A 13007-nucleotide genomic window follows, 5' to 3' on the forward strand; every position below is an offset into this window, starting at 1 on the left:
CCTCGGTTATTGCAAACCTTTCAATCCATGTCCCTGGGATCTGATTCAAGACAAGGTCTTAACTACCTTGGCTTCTACCAGCATCCCTCCTGACTCCAGTCTACTTGGCTTAATTCACCCCTTCCAGTGGACTCCCAACCACCCTGTTTCCTAAATACCTTCCTCCCCAGCCCCAGCCAGCACCTTTCAAACACCATTGACATTTAGCTACTTAAAAAGTGATTGCTTTTTCAAAAGAAAACAGTCCTTCCCATTTATTCAGGTGTATCTTGGACTTGCTGGCTGGGCTTGAACTTCGAAGGTTTGCTGCTCTGGGCTTTTGCATGGGCTGTTAGAGCTGAGCTTTAGTTGTGCACAGTTGTGGGATTTTTCAGGGTTGTGGTCCTGGGAGGCAGAATTGACTTTCTGTCCTCGAGGCAATGTGGTTCCTGGGGGAAGAAAAGCCAAAGGGTACCCAAGTCTCCACCTTGGGGGGAGGAGGTGTGAGAGGCAGAGAGGCTCCGAGTGGTGAAAAGACAGACCATGGCACTTTCCAGGGTCACACTAAATCCAAGACACTGTGTCTCAAGGTGTTTTTTCCTTTGAGCTAAAAGGTCCTCTATGATGGCACCTGAGCTGTCCTTCTTCCCCAACCCTTACATTTAGCCCAGATCCATCCCAGACTTTCAGGAACCAAAGGTATCTTTGAAGTCATTTATTCCAGTCCTTTAGCTAATGTAAATGTGTTCTGCTAACCTAAGCTTTGTTCCCATGCCTTACCTAGTGTTGAACCAATGCGGTCATTTTACAATGCTCTCTTAACATTTAGTATGCATTGTATGGTTGTCCTTTGCTTATTAATCATGCTCCCTAAGATCCCAGAAAACTAATAAATTTCTTCTCCCTTTAACTAAAGAGAGAAAACATGTCTTCAATTGCTTGATTATCGTTATTCTTTTTAAAGTAGGTTATAGACTAGGGATATAGCTCACTTGTTATCAAGTTCTTACCTAGTGTGCACAAGGTCCTAGGTCTAGTCCCCAGCATCATATAAACTGGGTTGGTGGTACTCATCTGTGATCACAGAGCTCAGGAGGCCAAGACAGGAGGATTTGAAGTTCAAGGTCATCCTTGGCTAAGTAATGAGTCTGAGGCCAGCCTGGGCTACATAAGACCTCCTCTAAAAAGGCCCAGGCTGAACAGATACCTCAGTGCTTAAGAGCACTGGCTGTTCTTGCAGAGGACCTAGTTCAATTCCCAGCACCCACATGGTGGCTCACAACCATCTGTAACTCCAGTTCCAGAGATCTGATTCTCTCTCTTCTGGTCTCTGCAGGCACCAGGCACACAGGAGGTACATAGATGTACATTATATTCAGGTAAAACACCCACACATACAAAAAAACAAAGTAAATAAAAAATTTAAAACACCATAGATTCTGTGGGGCAACATGTCAAAATCTGTGAGAGATGATTTGGGGACTGGTAGTGTACAGACAAGAGCTCTATAAACCCAGAAGGGAAGTATATGGCTTAACTAGAAATAAGGAAGATGAACTTCCATTTTTAAAAGGCATTGGCAACTAATGGAAACTACCCAAGTGCTGTGGTAGTTCATGATTCCTTGCTATAGCTATTTGGGAAAAGAAATTTGGAGATTTTACCTGACTCTAGTTGGGATGGGGAGATGTTCTCTCTGAAGAAGGTTCTGGGTAGTTGTCAGCCTGTGGTTTTCTCTCTTTTGCTTCATTTTTTCCAATGTATGTGTGTATATGTATGTTTTCGTATACATGGGCACATGCCCTTCCTCCATCAGAGACTATGTACCCTGGGTAAGGACAGGCTGGCATGGGCTGGAAGACAGAACAGACGAGATGTTTCAGACCACCTGTTCTCCATGGAGTAGGGAAGATTGCAGCAGTCAGAAGGGACAACTGTAACCATGGTAACACCTCCAGAACCTGTGTGTCATGGACGATGAACAGGGCACCAAGTCAAAGGTCAAGACATTGGAAGGACATGGAATCACTGGAAAACTTCTCTCATTTCTAATTCTTGGGTACGTGTGTGCATTCTTGCTTGCTAATTGTAAGCATGCTTTATTTAATATTTTCATGGTAGAACCTACAAATACCACAGCATATATGCAAATCATCAAAATGTAAGTGAACCATTAATATGAAATGAAGAGAAAGAAAGCATGAGCACACCTTTTTTGTTGTTTTAATAAAGAGGTATCCTTGAAGTCACTATGTAGCTGAGGCTAATTTTGAATTGAACCTCCCAAGTGCTGAAATTACAAGTGTGCTTTCTGGTAAACATTATGAAGCAACACAAGCAGCAGGGATTCCCATGATATATCTATTTCTGTGAGTTACATGGACATGTCATACTGATTCAGAGTTGAGAAACGCAGCTCCAGGAATCCTGAGATAATTACCCCTGTGCTGCCTTCCAGCAAGTTGGTGGGTTCTGTTTCCATGACAATGAGGTCAACCAGGGAAAGGATCAGAAGATGCCAGGAGACAACAGAGAACAACCTGGGTCAAAGTCTTCGTCAAAGCCACAGAGACATATCTGGAGGCCCAGTCCCAGGACTAGGGGGGGGGGGCTATTTGTACCTTGACAAAGGTACCAGGCATTGCTGGGACAGTAAGGATCTTGGTTCTAATTCTGGTAACATTGTTGCCATACCTGCCTGGCATCTTTACTTCCTTTCCATAGCTAAACTCATAAGGCAGAGATTCTTCACGTCACATTGTTGTTCCTGGAGACTGGGGCTCTTGGGTGACATGAGTCTCCATCATAAAGGTATCCATGGGTTATAATCTGCACCTTTTTGTGATGGATCAGAAAAAGTTCAGCATACGTCCCAAGAATAAATCGATGGTTTTGTTTTTGTTTTTTTTCAGAATTGAGTTTGTAAGCCAGCCTCTTGACTTTGCTTCAGCTTGGTCCTTGGGGGCATTTCCCAGTCTTCTGGATTCTGCAGCATTCCAAAACCACCAGGGAAGCTTGTGAGTAAGTATGGTAACACTCCACAGACACAGAGCACATGGCTCTCTTCCCACCAATGTCTAGTGTCACTGAGATGCAACAGGTACACCAGGTACCCAGTGCTGAGCCCAGGGAGAAGGGTTTTCACATTCCCAAGGCACACATTGTGCCCTTTGACAGCTTCAGCCAAGTAGGGGAAGTCAGGGACAAGAGCCACTTCAATTCAGTGGGACAAGGCTGGGTGGAGGATATCTGTGATGTTCATAGGAGATAGGTGGGTTCCTCTTCCAGAACGAAGAAGACCTGCCTGCAAGGGGCTGTGTTTTGACTTCTTTTCCAGTTGCTATGATAAAACACCTTAACAAAAGCAATTCAGAGAAGAGGCTATTTTAGTTTGTAGTTCAAGTCTGTCAAGGCAGCAGGGCCTTGAAGCAGCTGGCCACATACTATCCATGGTCAGAAGACAAAATTGAATGTATACTGCTCATTTCCCTTTCTTCACTTACACAGTCTAAGATCTCAGTGGCTAGGGAATGGTGTCACCCATAGTGAAGGAGACTTCATGCCTCAATTAATGCAGTCAAGATAATCCCCTACAGACATTCTCAGAGGCCCCTCTAAATTCTGTCAACGTGCTATTTAACACTAACTATCACAAGCTACACAAATAGTCTTGGCTTCTATGACAGGCTGTCACCTCATGAATCCCCCAAGACTAGGAAATATAGTAAATCTCCCGCATCCTACAAGATTGCCTCAGGGAACACTGCAAACTGAAAGTCAAAGCGGGTTACCTTGGTGAGCTTAGGCCTATGAGAATACCAGTTTCTGACAAGGTAGGTATGTCTGAAGATAAGCAAACCACAAATGTTACATTCATTCCCTGTCAGATAACAGCTTCCTGGAGAATCGAACTCCTCATGGGGGGGGGGGGATCAGCACCTGGGGAGTGAAAACGTGAATCTTGAGTCTTCAGCTAGCAGAGGGGCACCATGCACTTCAAAATTAGTGTGTGATAAACATGGCTGAAGACCAATGTAACCACTGCTGACAAGTAGGATGCACACTTGACTTCACAGGGCAGACACCAATTGCCCGGATATGGAGTATTAACCCTGAGAAGCCCATACTACAATTCATTTAATGAAAACAGACCCAAAGAAAGGAAAAGTTTTTTAGCTACAGTTGTCTGGACCTCAGGGTCTTGCAACACAGAACCTCTGCATGTATTTGTCTTCCCAACTCCTATCCCGGGTCTCTTAGAATAAACACTGAATGAACAAATGGATGGATGGAAGGATGGATGGATGGATGGATGGATGGATGGATGGATGCGGCTGGAATGCATGTTATCCTATATTCATTAGAGTTTGAGTTTCATTCATCTGTTGTTTTAGAAATCTTTTAGTCCCAGAGGTCTGATCCATGCATGTTCATTTCAGTCAAAATATCTAGAACCCAAGGTAAGGGTTGACACCAAAAATACTTAATATTTTCTTTCTTTCCTTCCTTCCCTCCTTCCCTCTTTCTTTCTTCTTATATGTATATATAAGTATGCAGGTGTGCTTGCCACTGTGGTCTGTGGAATCCAGTAGCTGACACTGAGACATCTTCTATGGATCCCCACCTGTTCTCCCCCCGCCCTCCTGCAGTATCATTTATTTATTTGGGGACAGGGTCTTTCACTGAACTTGGAGCTCTCATTTCTGTTAGACTGGCTGGCCAGGGAGCCTCAGATCTGCCTGTCTCCAGCCCCTACACTGGGGTTATAAATGTATACCACCATGCCTGGCTTTTAAATGGGAGCTGGAGATCTGCTCTTAGGCCCTCGTGCTTTGTGGTGGGAATTCTATGGTATGGACTGAGCTGCTGTGGACTAGTCCTCTTGTATACTATAAACATTTGTCACTCAAATTGGTTTAATAAAATGCTGGTTGGCCAATAGCCAGGCAGGAAATAGGTGGGGCAACCAAACTAAGGATGATGGGAAGGAGAAGGGCAGAGGCAGAGAGAGCAAGGTGGTACTGGCACGCGGCAGAGTGTAAATAAGGAATAAGGGTTAACTTTAAATGTAGCGAAAGCCTGAGCCATTGGCCGAGCATTTATAAGTAATATTAAGTGGTTATTCGAGAAATGTGAGGCAGGAGAGAAGCCTCTGATTGCACTGGGCTGATCCCTCAATCCAACATCATTTAGTTTCTTCCTCCCAGGGTTAAACGAGACAATGGATGCTGGTGTGAGTCAGTTGTCCTGTTGTTTTCTTTCTTTTTTTTTTTTTTTTTTTTTCTCTCAACCAACATCCCCCACCCCTCCAACCTTCCACCCTCTTACCTCCCAACCCCAACCCTGGCCACTGCTTCTCTCTTTACACTATGGGGCTGGCAACTGCTCTGCCCCCCAGGATGTAGGATGTGATCAACATAGTGAAGGAAAAGGCAAAGTATTTGACCCTGGTCCTTGAGAAATCAAAATTTAACAAAAAAGTGTCATTACTGGGGGTGGGGTTCTCATTCTCTGCTTTATTGGATCACACACAGATACACCAGAGAAATGAAAACATAGCTCTGCTTTCTGCTTTCGGTGACACCCTGGTGCTTGCAACTTTTCCATGGAAACTACAGCAAGGAACAGGGAGCAGCTGACACCAAACTGGAGCCAGACTGCACCACAAAATGCAAGAGACTCTGCAGATAATCTGCTCCCTTCTAGCACTTTCCCAGACTCAAAGACTCAGTCTGGGGGCTAGCAAGATGGCTCCAACCATAAAGGCACTTAAATTGCATGCTTGATTACCTGAATTTATCCCCAGATCCCACATAAGGTGGAGGAAAAAGAACTGACTCCATAAAATTGTCTTCTGGTCTCTGCATGCATGACTGTGGCACATGCACCTACCCCCTCTCACCCACTCTACACAATAACAATAAATACATTTTAAAATTAAATAATTAAATACCCCAGCTTGGAAAAACCTCCTCCAGGCCTGCAGGCCTCCAGTCTACACACACATCTGTGCCTGAGCCTCTTCTCCTGTAACTTGTCTGGCCTCTGCTTGGATCCTCTACTGACTGGGAGCTGGCTCATTACCTCCCAAGGTAGTCTATTCTCACCCTCTCCACTTGCCTCTCTGGCAAGATAGGCATCCCTATAAAAACAAAGAGACCGCTGTGAGCTGTGAGACCTTCTATATCATGTTATGCAAAGTAGCCAGGAGAAGGCATCAGGCCTCTGTCACCACCTGCCACCAAGTGTTCCTTAACCACTCTGTGGCTCTTAAGGACTTATCAGTGCTCAACTCCTGACTACTGTAAGGACAAGAAGGGCCAAAGCTTTTGTGACCACATTAGAAGTCGAGGCTGCTGGGGACCTTTCCTGTGTCTGTCCTCTGGCACTGCCCTGACAAAGAGAACTGTGTTTGACTCCCGTTTGATGGGAGATGTCATTCTGTAAATATGTTTCTCTTATTGGTTAATGAATAAAGCACTGTTGGACAATAGGAAGGCAAGATAGGCGGGACTAGGAGGAGGATACTGGTAGATATAGGGGAGGAGTCAAGATGTAGGGACTTGAGAGAAGAAGTCTGGACCCTCTGGTAAAATAAGACCATGCAGAAACAATTAGATTAATAATTAAGACAGAGCTAGTTAATAAGAAACGCTAGTAACAGGCCAACAGCTTTATATCTAATACAGTGCCTCTGTGTTATTTGGGGGCTGATGCGGCTGTGGAACCAGGCTGGCGGGAAAACTGCTTGTAACATCCATTTGACCCAGAAAGCCCCATTCCTGTCTCTCCAAACCCTGCCCTCTCAGAGAATCTCCAACAAAGGCACCAAAAAGCCTAGTTCCAAATTCTTTGCATCTGTTGCAGCTCCTCCCCTGAAGTTGCCAGTAGCCAAGTCCCCACCTAAAGTGGTCAGCTTTTGACCATACTCGAGCACAAACCCAGCTTGTGGAAGACACATCACCCTTCGCCTACACTCCCTGATTTAGTTCAGCCACATGACTTTCTTGGACCTGATGTCTGGGGCTGGAGAATTCACTCTGGAGTTGCTTTGCTCAAATAAACCTGTTCTTTTATTTTTTCAATTTGACTTGATCTGGCTTACTGTGTCAGCAGAGAAACCTATTATCACATTACAAAAATCCTATTAGACTGGCTTGGGGGATACCTCTAAAATATTCTCTTGGCCCTTGTTATGGATCAAATTGTTCCCTAAAAATCCATGATATTGAAGGCCTACTCCCCAGTACCTTCAGAACGTGCCTGTACTTAGGCACAGAATTTTTAAATCAATTGAGGTAAAATGAGGTCAATAGAGTAGGTCCCAATCCAATGGGGCTGATGTCATTATAATGAGAATTAATTAATGCATGTTATTAATTAATGCATAATCTACAAATGCATATATTTTGAGATTTTCACTCATGTGTATAATGTAATTTGACTGTATTTGCCCTGTGACTTTATATATATGCATATATATAAATTCACCTAAAAGAAAAACATGCAATATTTGTATTTCTGAATCTGGCTTCTTTTGTTGAACATGACAATCTCCAGTTCTATGTATTTTCCTGGAAATTGCATCATTTTATTTTCCTTTATGTATGGCTGAACAAAAATTCTTTTGTATGTTACTGAATTTTCAGTGTCTGTTCACCTGTTGGTGGACTGTTGGTAGATTCTAGAAGGTGGCTATGTGAATAGTGCAGCCATAAACATGGGAGTGCAAGTGTCTCTGTGCTGTGCTGACTTAAGGTGCTTTTTAGTATGTACTTGGAAAACTAGAGTTGGACCATATGGTAGTTCTATTTTTAGTGTAAGTTTTTTGGAGGACCTTCCATTTCCATAGTGACTGCATTAATTTACATTTCCACTAAGAGAGTATAAAGATTCCTCTTCATCAGCCCCGCTTCCTCATTAGCATGTGTGTGTGTCTATTTGTCTGTATGTCTGTCTATATGTATGTTAGTGTGTCTTTTGTGTATCCATTTCTGTCTCTGTGTTTCTGCCTGTCTGTGTCTGTCTCTGTGCCTGTCTTGTTTATTCATATGTGTGTGTCTGTCTGTTTGTCTGTGTGTTTCCTTGACAATAGCCATTCTAATTAAAGACAAAAAATATCCGTATAGTCTTGCTTAGGGTTTCCCTGATGATCAAGGATGGTGACGTGTTTTCAAGGAGAGGAAGGATATTCAGAGACAGAGGGAAACCATGTGATGACTCGGGCAAAGATGGCCATCTGTAAACCAAGGAAGTGCCTCAGGAGAGACCCTCCCTGATAAGTCCTTGATCTCAGGCTTGTAGCCTCTAACCCTGAACTACTTCACTGTGGCAGAGTGATAGTTCTGCAGCTCTTCATAATGGTGGCCTTGGCAGACAACACTACTCTTATGGCCACCTGAACCTCCACAGTGTAGAGGAAGCTGCAGAAACCATATGAGTGGACCCACAGAAGTGGACCCTGGGCCATTCCAGAGCCCCTGTGTGGAGGAAGGGGAGAGAAAGTGAAACATAAACCCAGCAGCCATAATGCAGCAACTGGGGCCATTCAAGTGGAGACACCAGCAGGAGGCTGGACCCTGAGCCCCCTGTGAGCAGGAACCCAGGGTAGAAGGTTGTCCTGCTGGAATCTGCAGAGAAAGGATTCTGTGTCCAATAAGGGAATGTAGACCCTGTGGTGAGTCAAGAGACCTGAAATGCCACGGCTCAACCCTAATTCCAAGGTGACAAAAGCAACACAGTTGATGGGGATGTCCTTCTGTATATATATTTCTCTTATTGGTTGGCGAATAAAACACTGGTTGGCTGATTGGCCAGGCAGAAAATGAGAATTCTGGGAAATTTAGGTAAACGAAGACGCCATGTGAAATCAGGAAGAGAGGATGAGACAGTCATTCTTGTAAGCCAAGACCTTGTGGAAATACTTAGATTAATGGAAATGGCTTGATAGTTGAGACAGAGCTAGCCAATAAGAAGCCCAAGCCACTGGCCAACAGTTTTATAATTAATAAAGCTTGTATTTCATTGGGGTTGAGGTGGCTGTGAAACTAGGCTGGCAGGACAAAGAAAATCCAGTAACTCACAATAGGGAGAAGAGAGATGGGAGAAGGCTGGAGAGGCAAATATAAACAAAGTATGATATGAAGGCATCACCTGGAAACTCAATTTTTAAAAATTCTAATCTAAAAAATTCAAAGAAAGGGAAACAACATCAGTGCATTTGTGGGAGAAAATAAACCCCATTAGACCATCACACTGGCAGCAGATATTAGTTAATGAGAACCACGAGAAGGCCTAGAACCTTCTATGTTTCCAGAACTTTCATGTGAGCTGACATTCCTTTCTTCCTGATGACAACTGTGAGAGGATATGAAGAGTCACACTTTCCTCAAGAAATAATGAAGTAGTTGAGTGACAGGATGGAGCTCCAACTTTGACCCTGTAGCTCCATGACCCAGACCAGGATACCCCTTATTTTAATGACAGACCCTCCCGGCTGGAGCTGTGTTTTCATAAGGATGAGAAAATGCCTGGTGAGTTGAGTGGACGGTGCCCACTTCCGTCATCACTGACTGAGTGAACGGTGCCTGCTTCTGTTGTCATTACTCTGTAGTACTAGAATTCTCAGAGGTTGAGTTAGTTACTTTAGGCTAATTCAAGTAAATCCAAGATGCAACAATAATTACCAGGGCATGGCTACTGAGACAGCTGTGCAGGTAAAGGTACTTGCCACCAAGCCTGAGGACCTGAGTTCAATCTCAGTGTGCACATGGTGGGATGAAAGATCCAGACTCCCACAAGTCCCCCCTGACTCCCACACTCACCCCCCACACTCACACTCACACACACACACACACACACACACACACACACACACACACACACACAAATATAATAACTACCAGGAGAGGACAGCCTGGGACAGAGTGAGCAGCATGGTGACACAAATTGGGTTTCTACTTCAAATCACTCTGGATTCGGGGTCACATATGAGGAGTAGTAATGGGACAATAAGGGGGCCAGGCTCAGGGCCAGGAGCTCAGGGGTTTTAAGCAATTCCAAATGGTTGTCACTAGCTTTTGAACAGGATTGGTCACCCCCAATACCCAAACAGAGAGACTAATGTGCTGTGATGTCTTGAATTTACTTGGTGTCTTCCTGCCTAGCAGATCAAAGCACTTCAAAATAAGGTTTTTCTAAACTTCTGAGAAGCTGCCACTGAGGAAAATTCCATTTCATCTACTATCTTCGATATCAGCATGATCGCCAACATGTGACAATTCTCTCTGGTTTCCAGAAAGGTTTTCACACACGTCCTCAGTGGCACCCTGGGGAACTGTGCAGGGAAGACTGGCCGAAGGGTAAAGCAGAACCCAAGAGCTCATGGGCCTGTTCCAGAGAAGCAAGCAACCATCCCAGCCTGTTGCTGCTATTACCATGGCCCAGCGTCATGTCCCAAAGGTCACAGACAGAGCCAGTCCCTGAAGGCCAGAACAAGACTGGGAGGTGCCTCCAGGAAAGATAGGACTTTGGCTCTGCACAGAGGTCTTTTTGTGTGCCTTGGTTGCTATGTCTGTATGCTTCTCCACCTTTTAAAAAATATTTTTTCTTATTTTTTTGTATGCATTGGTATAAGGATGTCAGGTCTCCTGAAACTGGAATTATAGGCAGTATGAGTTGCCATGTCGTGCTGGGAATTGAACCTGGGTCCTCTGGAAAAACAATCAGTGCTCTTAACCACTGAGCCATCCCTCCAGCCCTAGTTCTTCCACTTTTAATAACTTTCCCACTTGTTCTTTCCATCTCCCACATCTGAGACTTTCCCTGCTGCCCAAAGTGCTGAGATTTTTCCTGCCCTTTGATTCTTTAATTAAGCAACAAAAACAAACCTGATTCAAACCCCTAGATACCAACAGGTCTACTTCTTAATTCTGGCCTCCTGATACAACCTGAATACTACAGTCAGCCACATTCCACTGAAGTCCCCTACATGCAGTATCACAAGAAAAGCCACATTCCCTGGGTGGGCTGCCCTCTCCCCTGCTGAACTTTGTGACACTAGTGGCCTCCTTCTCTGTGACTGACCAGGACTGTAGCCTGCCAGTCTCAGCAAGAAGAGCTGAAACACACTGCTGAACTTTAGTATTGATAAAACACCTAGCATAGTATTAGCACCAAGTGGTGGCCATATTTATAACACAGGCCAAGATACACCCAATCCCACCTTCCTTGGCCCACACCTGACTTCCTCAGTCTTGGGCATCTCTGTAGCAGGAAAGGCATCAGTGCTCTATTCATGGATCAGCTACAAGGGGACAGACTGTGACACAATGGCATGCCAGTTGGATATAGGGAATTATGTTCTTGAAAACTAACTCCATCCCAGGCATTGCAGCAAATAAGTAAAGCCTTTGTCTTAGGAGCAAAGAAGGACCCAGGACAGGCTGGATGGCTCTCCCTCTATGCATATAGGCTGAGCCCACGAAGTCCCTCCTTGGGCTGGAGAGTGTTCCACTGGGGAGCTGTTAAGGGCTTTCTTCCCTGTTGCCTTCCAACTCTGAACTGCAGCTAGAAGGCCCTCCCCTGCTTCTCACACCCAAAGTGGCTGCCCAGACTCTCACTTGGAGATCCCTTACAGACAGTCGAGCTTCACTAGATGGTAAACTCCCACCACCATGCCAGGCTTTTTACAAGGGTGACTGGGATCCAAGCCTAGGTTCCCATGCTTGTAGAGACTCTTGACCAAGCAAGCCACCACGCAAGCCTCAGAATTTCTATCTTTATTCCAGGCACTATTCAGTTGGAGCAAGAGTAGTGGCAGCAGCTTCATCGCAGGGAATTATGGTTCTCTGGGGGTGGAGACATCTCTGCTCTAACTTGGCTGGTTTTATCGGAGTAGTCTGTTATACTCACCACAAGAAGGGGAGGGGCTAGGGCAGGTCATGGGGCCCTCTCTGGTACCCACAAGAGTGTCTCCTCTCTGCTACACCTGAAAATCTTTTTCCTGTCCAAGCTTGAAGACTTGTTCACATTCATGATCTCCTGAACCAACTGACCATGCCCCCAGTCCCTTCTCTCCTGAGGACTGGGGCTTCAGAGCCTCAACAGCAGGGGGTTGCCTTTCTCTCTCTGATTCAGGCAAGTATCTGCTTTCTTTCCAAGGAAATATTCATGCAGCATCTTCTTGGGCACAGCTGTCTGTGATTAAAGCAAATAAAAACCACTTCTTAATTCTGCCCTTCATTATGGTCATTTATGTTCTGGAACAAACTGACACTTAATGTGTGTCATCCACAGGTCTTCAAAGGAATCCTCAAGACCCTCTTGGGTGGGTGAGGTTCATGAGGCCAAAACTATTTACATAATCATAATAAAACATTGATTCTCCCCTCTTATTTTCTTTTGAGCATTGAATGAGACTGTAAGACTCATGAGGAATAAGATTGCATGACAAAGCAGATATGTGAATCCTGCAATCTTCTATTCAGATACCCATTAAAAAGATTTGGAAGAACAAAATGATGCCACTTCTTATTATTGTGGAGAACATAGTATTTTTCATAAAATAAATTAGCATGCAGTGACTTCATCATTTCCAACAAACTTTTTTTTAAATTCTGAATTAATTTCCTGTATGTTGATTATTAGTAACTCTAGCCCATCTGGGCAAAAGCTCTTTGGTACCCTCAATAATTTTTTACTATATGAAAAAGGTCCTAAGACCAGAATGCCTGGGAAATGCTGCATTAGGAAAAACTACAACAACTACTACAATTACTACTCTCTCTCTCTCTTCTAAGTATGCACACATTCTTACATTTTTTTTTTTACTATTGTCTCTAGAATCTTCTCACATATCAATGATAGCCAACAACCAAAGTAATTTCTATTTCACAAAGAAAATTAATGGTTAGAAAACTGACTGTCACATATATATTTCCTGAAGGTCACATATAACACAACTTTGTATGGTTGAACATAACCCTTCTAAACTTTTTGAAAGTAACAGCAATGCATATCTTCAGCCA

This window comes from Phodopus roborovskii, unplaced genomic scaffold (genome assembly GCF_943737965.1).
Source record: "Phodopus roborovskii unplaced genomic scaffold, PHOROB, whole genome shotgun sequence".
NCBI lineage: Eukaryota > Metazoa > Chordata > Mammalia > Rodentia > Cricetidae > Phodopus > Phodopus roborovskii.